Genomic DNA, 15,000 nt, shown 5'->3' with positions numbered 1-15,000 from the left:
TGTGCTCTGTACTGTGTTCTCTGACTAGCCTGGTAAACCAGACTCAACGCAAAAAAAACAACCTTCGTTTTCACGATAGAGTCTGGACTTCCAGCCGCCCAGAGCGATTTGAGTGGGCAGGAGTACTCGCCTTGACAGACGAAGTCCTTCAGCTAATCAACGTAACAAAACATAGATCAAACTTTTGCCAAATCCAGTCGGAAGAACGGCGAAAACGTCTTTTCCGTGGAGAAACTTTGATGGTGCATACTCTTGTTCTTCTTTAATTGTTGTTATTGAGTCTATTTCTGCACTTATGGATGTGTTAACAGTACCGCTCATTGCTTCGGGAGCGGCCATTATTGTTCTACTACTAGCGGACTCCTGTATTTCGTGTCCTCTACAGGAACCAATCAGGGACTGGCGGTGGGACAGCAGTTAAAATGCAGTCTCCTGATTCGTGCCCCATTTTCTGGGAGAACTCAAATCGCTCTGGGCATCTGGAAGTCCAGACTCATAGTGAAAACGTCAATTTTTTTTCACGATGAGTCTGGTTGACTAGGCTATTCTCTGCCTGCCCTCAGTGTACAGTAACTACATTGGAATGAAACAAACTCCAATCAGTCCTACAGCTGATATTGATATTGAGTTGACCATGAATCTGAATCATGCTTGGCTTGGACATGCCCCCTGACCTTTGTGCTGTTTCCCTCCAGGGTCTGTACGTGTTTGCCGTCTACTTCGTGATGCACAACCAGATGTGTTGGCCCGCCAAGGCCAGCTACACCGTGGAGATGCACGGACACGGCAGCGCCGACTCCGCCTACCAGGGCGGGGCCGCCACCGTCGGCAGCGAGATCAGCAAGTCCACCCAGAACCTCATCAGCGCCATGGAAGAGGTTTGTACGACGCGCACGCACACACGTCCCATAATCCCTCATTCCCAGGGCTGTGTTTGCCCAGCCTCGGCCCAGCCTCAAGCAGTCACACATTTCTAACCTCAGCTGAGGCTCAACGGACAGGGAGGACCCCTCCCCCCGCCCGCCTCGCGCATCCTCAGTTTGCTGAGTCAGCACTCCCTGGGTGACTGTCCCAGGCTGCTCTCACATGTACGTTACATTAGCCGCCCTGTCATTCCTTGCTCATATTCCTGCAGTCCTATCATTCCATGCCTCATTTCACACACACACACACACACACACACACACACACACTCACTCACTCACACACACACCGAGCACTGGAGGATACCCTATAAGGAGAAGGCCTGAAGTAGAGGGTGGGGGGGGCTGTAACTGCAGGGTGGCAGTGGGTACATTTCAATCTATTTCTCCAGGGAACAGCCTTTGTGTTCTTTTTTTTCTATGTGAAAGAATCCAGTAATCCTGTTCTATTCATGTGGAACACTAACCTTGTGTGATTGGGTAGCTGGTACTGTCCAGCTGTGTAGATTGGTGCCATACGTGCAATGTGCTGGGAGTCATCTGGCCATCCCCCCCCCCCCCCCACCTTCCCCCAGAGATGACAGAGCAAGACAAGCCACAGGCCAGACCCTGATTGGCTGTTAGCAGAACACACAGTCACTAGGGAGAGAGGGGGGTGGGGGGTGGGGGGGGGTGGTGGACTGGACTGCTTCTCCTGGGAAAAACCTGCTATCCCTTCGATACACACACACAAACTTGCAAGCACACACTCTCTCTCTCTCTCTCTCTCTCTCTCTCTCTCTCTCTCTCTCTCTCTCTCTGTCTCTCTCTCTCTCTGTCTCTGTCTCTCTCTCTCTCTGTCTCTGTCTCTCTCTGTCCCATTCTCCAGACTATCCTGCTCGTCAAGTCTCAAGTCGAGTCTTTGCCCTCCAGCAGTGCCGTTACAAAGTGTTTATCTTCTGTTTAAAAGCCTGTCATCTGCCCTGTCAGCTCTGGGCTAATTAATTTGCATATTTGAGTCTGATGTAGAATGAACGCTCCAGCCAGTGACCTCCCTCTCACCCTCTAAACCCTGAGTGACCCCTCCTTTAGCATTAACCCTTTGGGGCGCTTGGACAACATAAACTCTGTGTGACCCCCCATCTCAGACTCGATTACACGGCTGGCAGACAAGACTATTGGTGGGACTGAATGTGTGTGTGTGTGTGTGTGTGTGTGTGTGTGTGTGTGTGTGTGTGTGTGTGTGTGTGTGTGTGTGTGTGTGTGTGTGTGTGTGTGTGTGTGTGTGTGTGCATGCACCCACAGCCTACAGAGGGCTGCTTCCTCATTTGTTGACATAGCACAATGTATAGACCACAAACTAATGCATATCTTTTTCTGTGTGTGTGTGTGTGTGTGTGTGTGTGTGTGTGTGTGTGTGTGCGTGTGTGTGTGTGTGTGTGCGTGCGTGTGCGTGCGTGCGCGCGTGTGTGTGTGTGTGTGCGTGCGTGCGTGCATGTGTGCGTGTGTGTGTGTGTGTGTCAGATGTCTGCGGACTGGGAGCGGGCGTCCCTGCGCCCCAGCAGCCAGCCCAGCGTGTACAAGGCCGGCCCCCCGCCCGGGGCCTACACCACAGAGGGGGGCTTCATCAACACCAACCTGGTGGCAGACGAGGAGTCCCAGGAGTTCGACGACCTCATATTCGCCTTAAAAACCGGTGAGAATCACAGAAACCAGGAGACGGGCCAGAAAAGAAAACCAGTATGAGGAGGCCTCTCTCTACCCTGCATGTGTGCTTCCAACCCCATCACTTCCATTCACCCCTGCCAGAGAGATCTGAGTCAGTGTGCAGACTCATCTATTCAAATTCAAAATCAAATCCATTACCTGGCTATTCTCCCAGGTCATTTAGTCAATTTTCCCATTTGTAGTTTTTTGATGGCATTCTATCTGGAGTGTGTGTTTGTGTGTGTGTGTGTGTGTGTGTGTGTGTGTGTGTGTGTGTGTGTGTGTGTGTGTGTATGTCTGTGTGTGTGTGTGTGTGTGTGTGCGTGCGTGCGTGCGTTTGTGTGCATGTCTGTGTGTGTATGTGTGTGGTGTGTTTGTGCGTGCGTGTGTGTGCATGTCTCTGTGTGCACACATGCCAGTGGCATCCATTACTTCTGTCCCTCCTCAGTCATTCATTCCTCTGCGGACCCTCGACCTCGCTGCCGTGGAAACCATTTCTCCTCAGCCATCAAAGTTTAATGAGACGAAGGTCTAACTGCGGGCTGATGGATCACGCCCTCCCCCCCCCCCCCACACCCCCCCACAAACACACTCAGATCACACACTAATCTCCCCGCGCTGCCTGAATAACAGCAGGCCGGCCCGGCTGAACACGTGCCAAGCAGGGCCTGCACTGTGCCCCTCTCTCCTCCTCTCTGCTTCTTCTGGGACCATATAGAGAATAGTAACGGCACTAAGTGGTTTTTGGTCACACTGTGGTTTGAAAAGAAGTGAGCTTCTATCTGGATCACTGTGACCATCATCCATCCACTAGCATTTGATATCGTCGCTGTCGGGCAGAAATCTCCTTTTTTCCCCTTTTTTTCCATCAGTTGAAAGCTGTGACTACCCTTTCCCTCCGTACACCTACCAGTGCTGGGACCAATTAAATGTATTCTTAACAGCTAGTCATATGTCATTTTATTTAACATGGAAATTGGAACGTTCTGAAAACGTTTTGGGGAGATCCGTGATGGCGATTTCATTTTGACACGCTTACTTTCACACAGGTCTTTAGGGGCCCTAATTATCCTGACAGACCTCCTCGCGTCCTGCACACCAAAACATTTTTTCCCGTCCATACTTGCACCCTATGGAGCGAGACGTGTCAACATCTAGGTAGTTCCTACTGTCTTGTCTGTCATGGAAATATTTCTGTCCTACAGTATGTTTGACACCCCCATCTCCTCACGCTGGCTGTGTTCTACAGGGTTAATCTGGTATGGCAGTGTTACTGTAACTAGGCCCCTGAGACAGAGCATAGCATCCTTCCCAGAAAAACAGAGCCCATCGCCCTGGCGACACCATGTTAAGAGCCCCTCTGGCGGGAGGTTGAGAGACTTGGAGGCGCTAACGAGAGGGGATGAGTCAGACGGGGTACGGTTACTCCAAATGAAAGACTTGGCCCAAACCTACTCTTCTCCGGTGGGCAGCACATGCTGTAATATGGATTGGACATGGAGAGTGTGTGCGTGTGTTGGGATAAGAGACAGTCGCTGTGGAGGGAAACAGTTGCTTCTGCTCTTCTCTCTCTCTCTCTCTCTCTCTCTCTCTCCCTCTCTCTCTCTCTCTCTCTCTCCCTCTCTCTCTCTCTCTCTCTCCCTCTCTCTCTCCATTAATCATGATTCAACCTGACTTTCACCTTCAACTCAGATGGCTTGTACACTGCTCACTGGAGTAAACAGGACATAATACAGGCCATCTTAACTAGACATGAACTTTTCAGTACTTGCATTCAACTCAGTTCAGTTCCCTGGAGTAAAAGGTGTGCAAACCAAGGCCAGGCAGTGTAATACCTCACAGCAGTGATCAAAGGTTCTGTTCTTGACCCGTGGCCCACTAAACAGACGGTGTCACGCTGAACCCATAACCTGATTAATCTGGACCAGGCCCCCTGTCAGACGTAGGGCCCGGTCAAATTACAACTCTAATCTGGATTACATAATCTGGCCCTCATGTCAGCGGCAGCAGGGCAATTATCGTCTTCACAGTCCATTAGGCAACCCATTATTAACGAGCCTGGTTAAACCTTCATCTACAGGTACATCTGACCGCTTATCATGAATGACCTGGGTTCACTGTAAATGGTCAGCCTTTTTTTTTCTCAACCAGAGTTATAAATAAGAACCTTGAGATACTGTGCCTGTCTAGGTGTGCAGGCAGTGGGCCTGTTCAGGTTGTCACAGTTCCCTCTCAACTTTACCGCTAACACACTGGCAGTCAGTGATATCATTAGTATTGCTAAGCACTTCATACGTAACTGCTGATAACCAAGATAGACTACCATATCTGACCCTCAACCAGAACACTGTGACAGCTGGTGATGTCAAGCAATAATGTTGTCCTTTCTCCACCTTTCTGGAGATGAATAAATTGTGTGTGTGTCCCATAAATTACTATGGAACACCTGTGTATCGATACAGACTAGAGCGGGTCGTCTAATGATTGTAGGGTCAGTGGTTCGAATCCCACCTCCTCCTGTCCACATGTCGAAGTGTCCTTGGGCAAGACACTGAACCCCAAAATTAATTGCTCCCAACGAGCAGGTTAGCACCTTGCATGGCAGCTGCCGCCATTGGTGTGTGATGGGTGAATGAGAGGCCTTCATTGTAAAGTGCTTTGGATAAAAGTGCTACCTGTATATAAGTGCAGTCCATCTACCTTCACCATTTGATTCGTCGTCATCCATCGCAGTGATTCACGTTTACTGTGTCTCTGTCTCTGTCTCAGGATCCGGCCTTAACCTGAGCGACAACGAGTCGATCCACGAGAGCCCTGACGGGGGCAGCATGGCCAACTCCCAGATCGTGGAGCTGCGCCGCATCCCCATCGCAGACACACACCTCTAACCCCCCAGCCTGATACATCACAGGACATCACATGTTGTTTTATATCAGAGAGAACACGCAACAGTATTTTTGTACTTCCACTGCCTTTGCACTAAAACATCACCATTTTGAATAGAGTTTTGTTTTTCAATAGCTGTTTGTTATCTTGAAGGCTCTGTGATGTTTTGTATGTCTGTTTTTTATATACTGTATATGGATATATAAATGTTTTACTAAATTAATTTCTTAAAAGTCCTTGATGGAGTTTTTGAAGCAGATTGATCTCGTCCTGGATGTAAATGTTTTTGTATAGTTTTTAGGAAACGAGCCAACGTGCTTAAATCCCTTGGTGGGGTTTTTTGTAACATTGTTAATAAATAATTCAACATCTAGGCTACTTTGCATTCGGTGGTCTTGATTCAATTTGTTGCCCTGTGATGGCATCCTAAGAAGCTGAGGGCGGCTAAACCCATCCTTAGTCTTACTTAACGGAGGATGTTGAATTGCTGAGTCGCCCCGGGGTTGCAGCAGAGGACTGTGTGAATGAGTGCTACCCGCCCGGGGAATTTCACAGACATGTTCCACACCGTCTGAGAATTCCGTGGCAGGGAGACGTCTGCTTCCTGCTAGAGTCAGCAGAATCGCAGGCGGGGAAAGATCCACCACACTGATCGTACATAAACCATCTAATCCAAACTCTTTATTAGATATTAACCGGATATTACGAGTGTAGCAAGCATAAGGTGAAAGCTCCATGTAAATTGCACAACAACTGGGGTGGTTTTCAGACTAGGAACTCAAACCACAAAGGTTGTTAGATAATAGCGTGGAGGTAGAAAGAATAACATCAATCATCCGTGAACTGTTGAGTTCATTGTTGTAAAGCCATTGAAATGATTGAATAGAGTTGGGGCCATCACAATAAGGAGGACAGTTCCAAAGCATGAGGCCCTATCAGGTGAAGGAGTGACTGCACAGAGCAGACAGACAGGTAGCCAGACAGACAGGGAGAGTAGGACTGGTGCTGTAACTGTGCCACTTGCCAGTATTGCTCCTAGTCTCACTTGCCACCTCCGGGCTCAATATCGGGTCCCCTGACTTACAAATACACATGGCCACTTCTTGAAACTACCAGTTGGCTGCTACACCACTGAACACCCTGACCCTTAACCTTTGACCTGAACTTTTGGCTGCTGGACAAAGCAGACCTTGTGGTTGTATTGGCTGAGAGGGCAGAGAGGGGCAGATGGATGATGTCATGGCACTAGCAGAGAGATGGGGGTGGGGATTCTCATTGGCAGCAGAAGACTGTTTCCTGTCTGGACTTTCTGACACTGAAAGCACCAAACTGCTAATGGGGCATCAGCAGATCCTCCCAGTCCAGTTACCTCATGGGCTCACCCTTCCTGTTGTAGGCAAACATCCTGCCTGATATCATACTAACAATATAGTGAAAAACAACCCAGAAAGAGATAGCATGTCCCGGTTACCTGCTTAGTCACTCCGGAGCTCAGGAAAGAAGTGCTTTAGAAAGAAACCTTGTGTCTAACATCTTCCTGACCTGGGGGAATGCTTCTGTGAAGGCCACCAAGGTCACTGGCTCCTCGCACTGAAAGCTAAACCCTGTTCATCCGCCTCTCCCTCTTCCTCTTTGTTGGAAAGAGAGTCCCTGGTCTCGCCTGTAAGCGGGCGCTGGGTCCGGTTTCGCTGGCCTCCTTGGCAGGACGTGCGGGAGAAAGGAGAACATTGAGACTTTTTCTCTCCTCTGATTTGAGCTCACCTCCTGGCCGCGGCTCCGGTGGCTCCTTTACACCCCTGAGGGAAAACTGATATCCAGCGCGCAGGAAAACCAGCCCACCGGCGCATTTACCCACAATGGAGGGTGGAGACCTATCGAACAATTCCTCGGCCATGAACCTTTATCACCACCATCTGAATACAGGAAGTGGAGTTGAGGGTGGACTATTCTTGTCGTCAAATTGCTTCATTCTCAATTGTTGAGGGCATTCGGGATTCTACTCATTCTGAGGCGCTTTGTCAAACATGATGACGCCAACGCCAACGGTGCAGAACATGAAATGTTTTAAGAAAAGTGCCTTTTCTCTTCACAGGGGCTTCCAGAGGGCTTTTCTTATTCCTTGTATTTGAACATAAAGTATATTCCCCATGGCTATGTTAGTTGTGTATGAGAAATTAACCCACATCCTCACGGCTACAACACTGCTGATGAAGGTCTAACCCTTCCCTGAAACATTGACAGAATAAAGCAGAGAAAATCCAGGTAGCCAGCTGAATCGGGCCAATTCCGGCTAAGTGTCGCCGCACTCGGCTGTGTTCTGGCAGCGTTTGTGGACTTGGGCCAATTCCGGCCGAGAATTGGCACATTTTGCTTTTTAAATTAAATGTATTTATTGTACTTTTAGTAAAATATAGCCCAATTAATCAATTAAAATGTAAATAACATTAAAAATTTGCTAAATTGAGCAATTCATTCATTCATTCATTCATTCATTCATTCGTGTAATCAAACAATTTAACAATAATTCAGGTGGCATTTCAAGCTCCATAGTTTATGTGCAGGGACTGTGTAGTATTACCGGCAATGCTGGTTCAGTTCTGGCAGACGGATATGGGCCAGTGTACTTGGGCCGATTCTTGCCAGATCTGGGCCGAGTTAGTTCTTCCATTTGGGCCATTATCGGGCCAAACCATTTTGGCTACCTGGGAAGTGTGTGCGGGAGAATGCGATTTTTTATTTTGCAAAGTTGAGATTTACTCCCAGCACCAAAAACCTTTTTTTTTAACACTTAAATCTTTATTGTATTTCTCATTCTCTTCACACAGACAAAACAAAACAGTGTCAGGGGCTATGCACTCTCACAATATAACCATACAGTTGTCCAATGTCTATTCACCCACGGTTATGTCGTTAAGAAGGGTCTTGTATCGCGACCATTTCCCCCATTTTACTTCAAATAAATCCTCTTGAAGTCTTAACCTGTGAGTAAGTTTCTCCATCGTATAGATCTCCTCCACAATACCTAGCCATTGTTCCTGGGTGGGAGGGTCTGGTTTAAGCCACAGCCTTGTTATTTGAGTACATTTTTGAGTGTGCATGTTGATCTCTTCACTATGTTAGTTGTGGCATAGATCCTATACCACCATGGCTTACTGCAGACTTCCCAGTGCGTTAAACCTGTGTCTGTGCTGTGGTTGTTTTCCTGGACGTATCCAAGGAGGCACAACCACAGGCAAACAGTGGCCCTGAGTTATGAGGGGAGCAAAAGCAGAAATAGATTTGTCTTTCCCTTTGGAAAAAAAAGCCTTTCACTTTGTGGAAACATGTTTACCTTGGGCTCCGAGGCCAAATATGTAATACGGTTGAAGCATGTCGTAAACTCATAAAAGTTTGATGTGAGAGGGTGAGAATAATTACGGCTCTGTAAAAATGTTATGTTTTTCAGCATGCCTTTGAAAGCATAGTGATATTATGGTATTATACCACATGGAAAATCATCTGAGCTTAGATGACATGGATAGAACGTACATTCCCCAATCATAATGAGGCATAGAGGATTTATGGCATGAAAGGCATCCATGTGATTAGGTCCCCCAACTGACCACATGCTCCACATGTGCAGCCCTGGCTGCTAACATGCTGACATTCAGGGCTGTCATAGGGCATTGAGTCTGATCCCTCCAGGCCACCGTCTCAGCCCACAAGAGTGAGCTCTATGATTCACACTCAGCACACACACACACACAAACACACACACACACACACATGCATGCACGCACACACACACGCATGCGCGCACACACCCACGTACGCGCACATGCACACACACGCACACACACACACATGCACACACACACACACACACACACACACACAACAACAACAAAGGTACTGTACACACACATGCACAGACACACACAACACACGTACTGTACACACACACATGCACAGACACACACGTACTGTACACACACACATGCACAGCCATGCACACACACACGCATTCGCGCACGCACCCAGACACGCGCACTTCCAAATTCAGGACCTGGACCCGTGATCTGTGACCTGGACCTGGACCTGGAACCATGATCTGGACCTGGACCTGGACCTGGACCTGGACCCGTGATCTGTGACCTGGACCTGGACCTGGACCTGGACCTGGACCTGGACCTGGACCCGTGACCTGTGACCTGGACCTGGACCCGTGATCTGTGACCTGGACCTGGACCTGGACCCGTGACCTGGACCTGGACCTGGACCTGGACCCGTGACCTGGACCTGGACCTGGACCCGTGACCTGGACCTGGACCTGGACCTGGACCCGTGACCTGGACCTGGACCTTGACCTGGACCCGTGACCTGGACCTGGACCTGGACCTGGACCTGGACCCGTGATCTGTGACCTGGACCTGGACCTGGACCCGTGACCTGGACCTGGACCTGGACCTGGACCTGGACCTGGACCCGTGATCTGTGACCTGGACCTGGACCTGGACCCGTGACCTGGACCTGGACCTGGACCTGGACCTGGACCTGGACCCGTGATCTGTGACCTGGACCTGGACCTGGACCCGTGACCTGGACCTGGACCTGGACCCGTGACCTGGACCCGTGACCTGTGACCTGGACCTGGACCTGGACCTGGACCTGGACCCGTGACCTGGACCTGGACCTGGACCCGTGACCTGGACCTGGACCTGGACCTGGACCTGGACCTTGACCTGGACCCGTGACCTGGACCCGTGGACGAACCATCTTTGGATGAACTGTAACGGTAGCTGCACAGATCGGCGTTGTTAGGCATGGCATACGGCGTTGTTAGGCATGGCATACGGCGTTGTGTGGCAGGCACGAGCAAAGCGATTTTCTATACATTTTTTTGCTTTTAGAAATGCTATTTGAGAGGTTTAACCCCCGAAACATGACCACCTCAAGTGCCACAAGGCCGGATGGCCCTCTCCCCTGCGCTGTGGGCTAGATGGAACGCAGCCATGACCTCTGAGCGTATCAACTATCCACCCACTTGTTTCACAGCGCCACACCTGTAAGAAAGCTCTCATTCAGCCCATTAAGCTTGAGGACACCCACCTTTTCTCTTCAGCCTGCACGCACTTGTCTCACACCTCACAATAGACTGACCTGGTTTTACTATTTGAGGAAACTAGTGTTCCTCGCCAACACCGACGAGACCAGACGCGGTTTGAGGTCAGGAGGTCAGAAAGGCACAAAAGCTTATTGTATTGAGTCATACGGTATTGAGTCAATGTTGTCACAGACTTGTCCTAATCTGTGGGCCTAAGCAGGTAACGTGTTTTAGCCAATCCCCTCCTGGTGATGCCCGTCTGACAATTTGATTGAAGTTAATTAGTAGCGCATGGGTGCTGGTTTGACTGTGGGAGTAGAGCAGAGGCCACGAGAGAGTTACAAATGACCTTAATTAAGTAAGCAAGCATCCGAGACATGATTGAATTCACAGACGTAATACTTTACACACACACACACACACACACCATTGAAAGTTGTAACACTCCGTAGCCTGAACAGGTTTAAAGATTTTCTTTTGATTCAGTCATCAGGTGAACAGCCTAGGCTACTGTATTCAGTACAAGGAGCTGTTACTGTACATCAATCACACGATCATACAATCACAGTCATACTGCTAAGAAAGAAACATCTTAATCAATGCATCAAGCGCAGAGAATAAGCGAGGCCTCTGGAGAAACTGGGAACAACGCAACTTCTCCAGAACTTCAGGACTTAATTCCGTCTTCCGAAGGAACCTGTACCCCCAGGTTTGGGTGATCGAGGGTCCTGATGAGTGTGTGTGACCCTACTGTACATACTGTATTACACACAGGCCCTCTGACACCAACACATCCCTCCTTCCTCCTCCTTCTACCGATCTTCAGTCAACGACACCCCCAGGACGAACCTGACCCCTGACACCCCCCCCCACCGCCCCCCGCCCCCCCGAGGCACGTGTCTCTGAAGAAGTGGCCATGTGTCTGTGTGTGTGTGTGTGTGTGTGTGTGTGTGTGTGTGTGTGTGTCTGTGTGTGTGTGTGTGTGTGTGTGTGTGTGTGTGTGTCCGTGTGTCCGTGTGTGTGTGTCCTACGTGAGAGTAAGCAGGCTGTAGGCAGTTCAGCATGGAGGTTACATGGAATGCTGTCACCAAGGCCGTCATTACACAAGATTTAATGTCATTCTGGAGAGTGAGTGAGCCTTTCAATGCCTGAAAGAGTGCGTGTGTGTGTGTGTGTGTGTGTGTGTGTGTTTGTGTGTGTGTGTGTGTGTGTGCGTGTGCGTGTGTGTGTGTGTGTGTGCGTGTGTGTTTGTGTGTGTGTGTGTGTGTGTGTGTGTGCTTGTGATTTATGTACACCACGCATTCCACACGGCACCGTAACCGTCAGACAGAGTTGGCTTTGAATACTGTTCCGGATGAGGGTGGGAGGAGAGGATGTGTGTGTGTGTGTGTGTGTGTGTGTCTGTGTGTGTGTGTGTGTGTGTGTGTGTGTGTGTGTGTGTGTGTGTGTGTGGGTGTGGGTGTGTGGGTGTGTGTGTGTGTGTGTGGTGGGTGGGTGGGGGGGTTGATGAGTTAAAATGAGTGCTAAGTCATGATAGAGCGCCAATCTAACTTTAATGCCCCGTCGACTTCATGAAGACGGGACGAGGAATGAAAGCGTATGCTGCTCATAATCCTCTTCCTCAGAGGCCCGGGTGAAATATCAGCCTCTTGCTGGTGCCAATGTTTAGGGACCGCGGCAGACCATGGCTGGAATCCCACTCCGGGCGTCGCTCCAAAAGGGGCGTATCCTTCCAGCTGGTGGAGGTGGGAGGGCTGAGGCCTGTGGGACGGCCCAGAGGAGGTCTCCACTGGAAGGACGCGCCCCAGGGGGGAACAGATATCTAGCAGCAGGTGGCCCTGGCACAGTCCCAGTAACACGACAAGACCTGCTCGTCAACTGTTGTTTTGATAAGCAATCATTTTAATAGTAATAATAATAATAATAATAATAATAATAATAATAATATTAATAGTAATAATAGTAATAATAATAATAATAAGTTTATTTGTATAACACCTTTCAAACAAATAAATAGAAGTTGCGTTGTTTACAATAGAGAGTGTGCATGCATAAATTAGACATAAAATAAACAAAAAACAACAGAAAGTAAGATGGAAGATAAAACACAATAAAAGATAAAGATAAGAAATCAAGTAAAATACTGTGTAAAAATGAATAACAGAAAAGACTACCGTACAGTATTTTGTCGATAGAATATGCTGCTTCTAATTGTTGGAACTGCTTGCTGTTGAATCAAAATGAGACTGACTAACTTTCTTCAGGATTTCTTAACTTTCGTCAAAATGGAGACTGTATAAAATGTCGAAGGTGACCGAGATGTCAAACGAACAAGCAAACATGACTAAATGAGAAGCACATGAGTGACGCTTGTGATATTTTGAGGGATCAGACGTTCATACAGTTTTATATGAAGTGGATGACACGCTAGTCGGATAATGTGACCTTTTGTCACTTTCCACTCCCTAGAAGGTCAGCGAGCTTAAAGTAGGATGACTGAGAGAGGAGCGGCCAGCCCAGGACCACCAGACGTCTTGAGCCTCAGAGAAGCATTAGATTGTCCGTGGTTGGGCTGGGGACTGGGTACTGGGGACTGGGGACTGGGTACTGGGGGCTGGGTACTGGGGGCTGGGTACTGGGGGCTGGGTACTGGGTACTGGTGTACTGAGTACTGGTGTACTGGGTACTGGGTACTGGGGACTGGGGACTGGGTACTGGGGGCTGGGTACTGGGTACTGGGGGCTGGGTACTGGGTACTTGGGGACTGGGTAGTGGGGACTGGGGACTGGGTACTGGGTACTGGGGACTGGTGTACTGGGTACTGGGGACTGGGGGCTGGGTACTGGGTACTGGGGTACTGGGTACTGGGGGCTGGGTACTGGGGTACTGGGTACTGGAGGCTGGGTACTGGGGGACTGGGTACTGGTGTACTGGGTACTAGGGGCTGGGTACTGGGTACTGGGGTACTTGGGTACTGGGTACTGGGGTACTGGGGTACTGGGGTACTGGGTACTGGGGGACTGGGTACTGGGGGCTGGGTACTGGGGGCTGGGTAGTGGGTACTGGGGGACTGGGTACTGGGGGCTGGGTACTGGGGGACTGGGTACTGGGGGCTGGGTACTGGGGGCTGGGGGCTGGGTACTGGGGTACTGGGTACTGGGGGCTGGGTAGTGGGTAGTGGGTACTGGGGTACTGGGGGCTGGGGGCTGGGTACTGGGGGCTGGGGCTGGGTAGTGGGTAGTGGGTACTGGGTACTGGGGGCTGGGTACTGGGTAGTGGGTACTGGGGGCTGGGTACTGGGTACTGGGGACTGGGTACTGGGGGACTGGGTACTGGGGGACTGGGTACTGGGGGCTGGGTACTGGGGGCTGGGGGCTGGGTACTGGGGTACTGGGTACTGGGTACTGGGGGCTGGGTAGTGGGTACTGGGGACTGGGTACTGGGGGACTGGGTACTGGGGGACTGGGTACTGGGGGCTGGGTACTGGGGGCTGGGGGCTGGGTACTGGGGTACTGGGTACTGGGGGCTGGGTAGTGGGTAGTGGGTACTGGGGTACTGGGGGCTGGGTACTGGGGGCTGGGTACTGGGTACTGGGTACTGGGTAGTGGGTACTGGGTAGTGGGTACTGGTGTACTGGGGGCTGGGTACTGGGGTACTGGGGGCTGGGTACTGGGGTACTGGGGGCTGGGTACTGGGTAGTGGGTAGTGGGTAGTGGGTAGTGGGTAGTGGGTAGTGGGTAGTGGGTAGTGGGTAGTGGGTAGTGTGTACTGGGGGCTGGGGGCTGGGTAGTGGGTAGTGGGTAGTGGGTACTGGGTAGTGGGTAGTGGGTACTGGGTACTGGTGTACTGGGGGCTGGGTACTGGGGTACTGGGGTACTGGGGTACTGGGGGCTGGGTACTGGGGTACTGGGTACTGGGGTACTTGGGTACTGGGTACTGGGGTACTGGGGTACTGGGTACTGGGGGACTGGGTACTGGGGGACTGGGTACTGGGGGACTGGGTACTGGGGGCTGGGGGCTGGGTACTGGGGTACTGGGTACTGGGGGCTGGGTAGTGGGTACTGGGGACTGGGTACTGGGGGACTGGGTACTGGGGGACTGGGTACTGGGGGCTGGGGTACTGGGGTACTGGGTACTGGGGGCTGGGTAGTGGGTAGTGGGTACTGGGGTACTGGGGGCTGGGTACTGGGGGCTGGTTACTGGGGACTGGGGGCTGGGTAGTGGGTAGTGGGTACTGGGGGCTGGGTACTGGGTACTGGGTACTGGGTACTGGGTACTGGGGGCTGGGTACTGGGGGCTGGGGTACTGGGGTACTGGGTACTGGGGGCTGGGTAGTGGGTAGTGGGTACTGGGGTACTGGGGGACTGGGTACTGGGGGACTGGGTACTGGGGGACTGGGTACTGGGTAGTGGGTAGTGGGTA

This window comes from Borostomias antarcticus, assembly GCF_949987555.1.
Source record: "Borostomias antarcticus genome assembly, chromosome: 23".
NCBI classification, from domain to species: domain Eukaryota; kingdom Metazoa; phylum Chordata; class Actinopteri; order Stomiiformes; family Stomiidae; genus Borostomias; species Borostomias antarcticus.
This window is presented reverse-complemented; position numbering follows the sequence as displayed.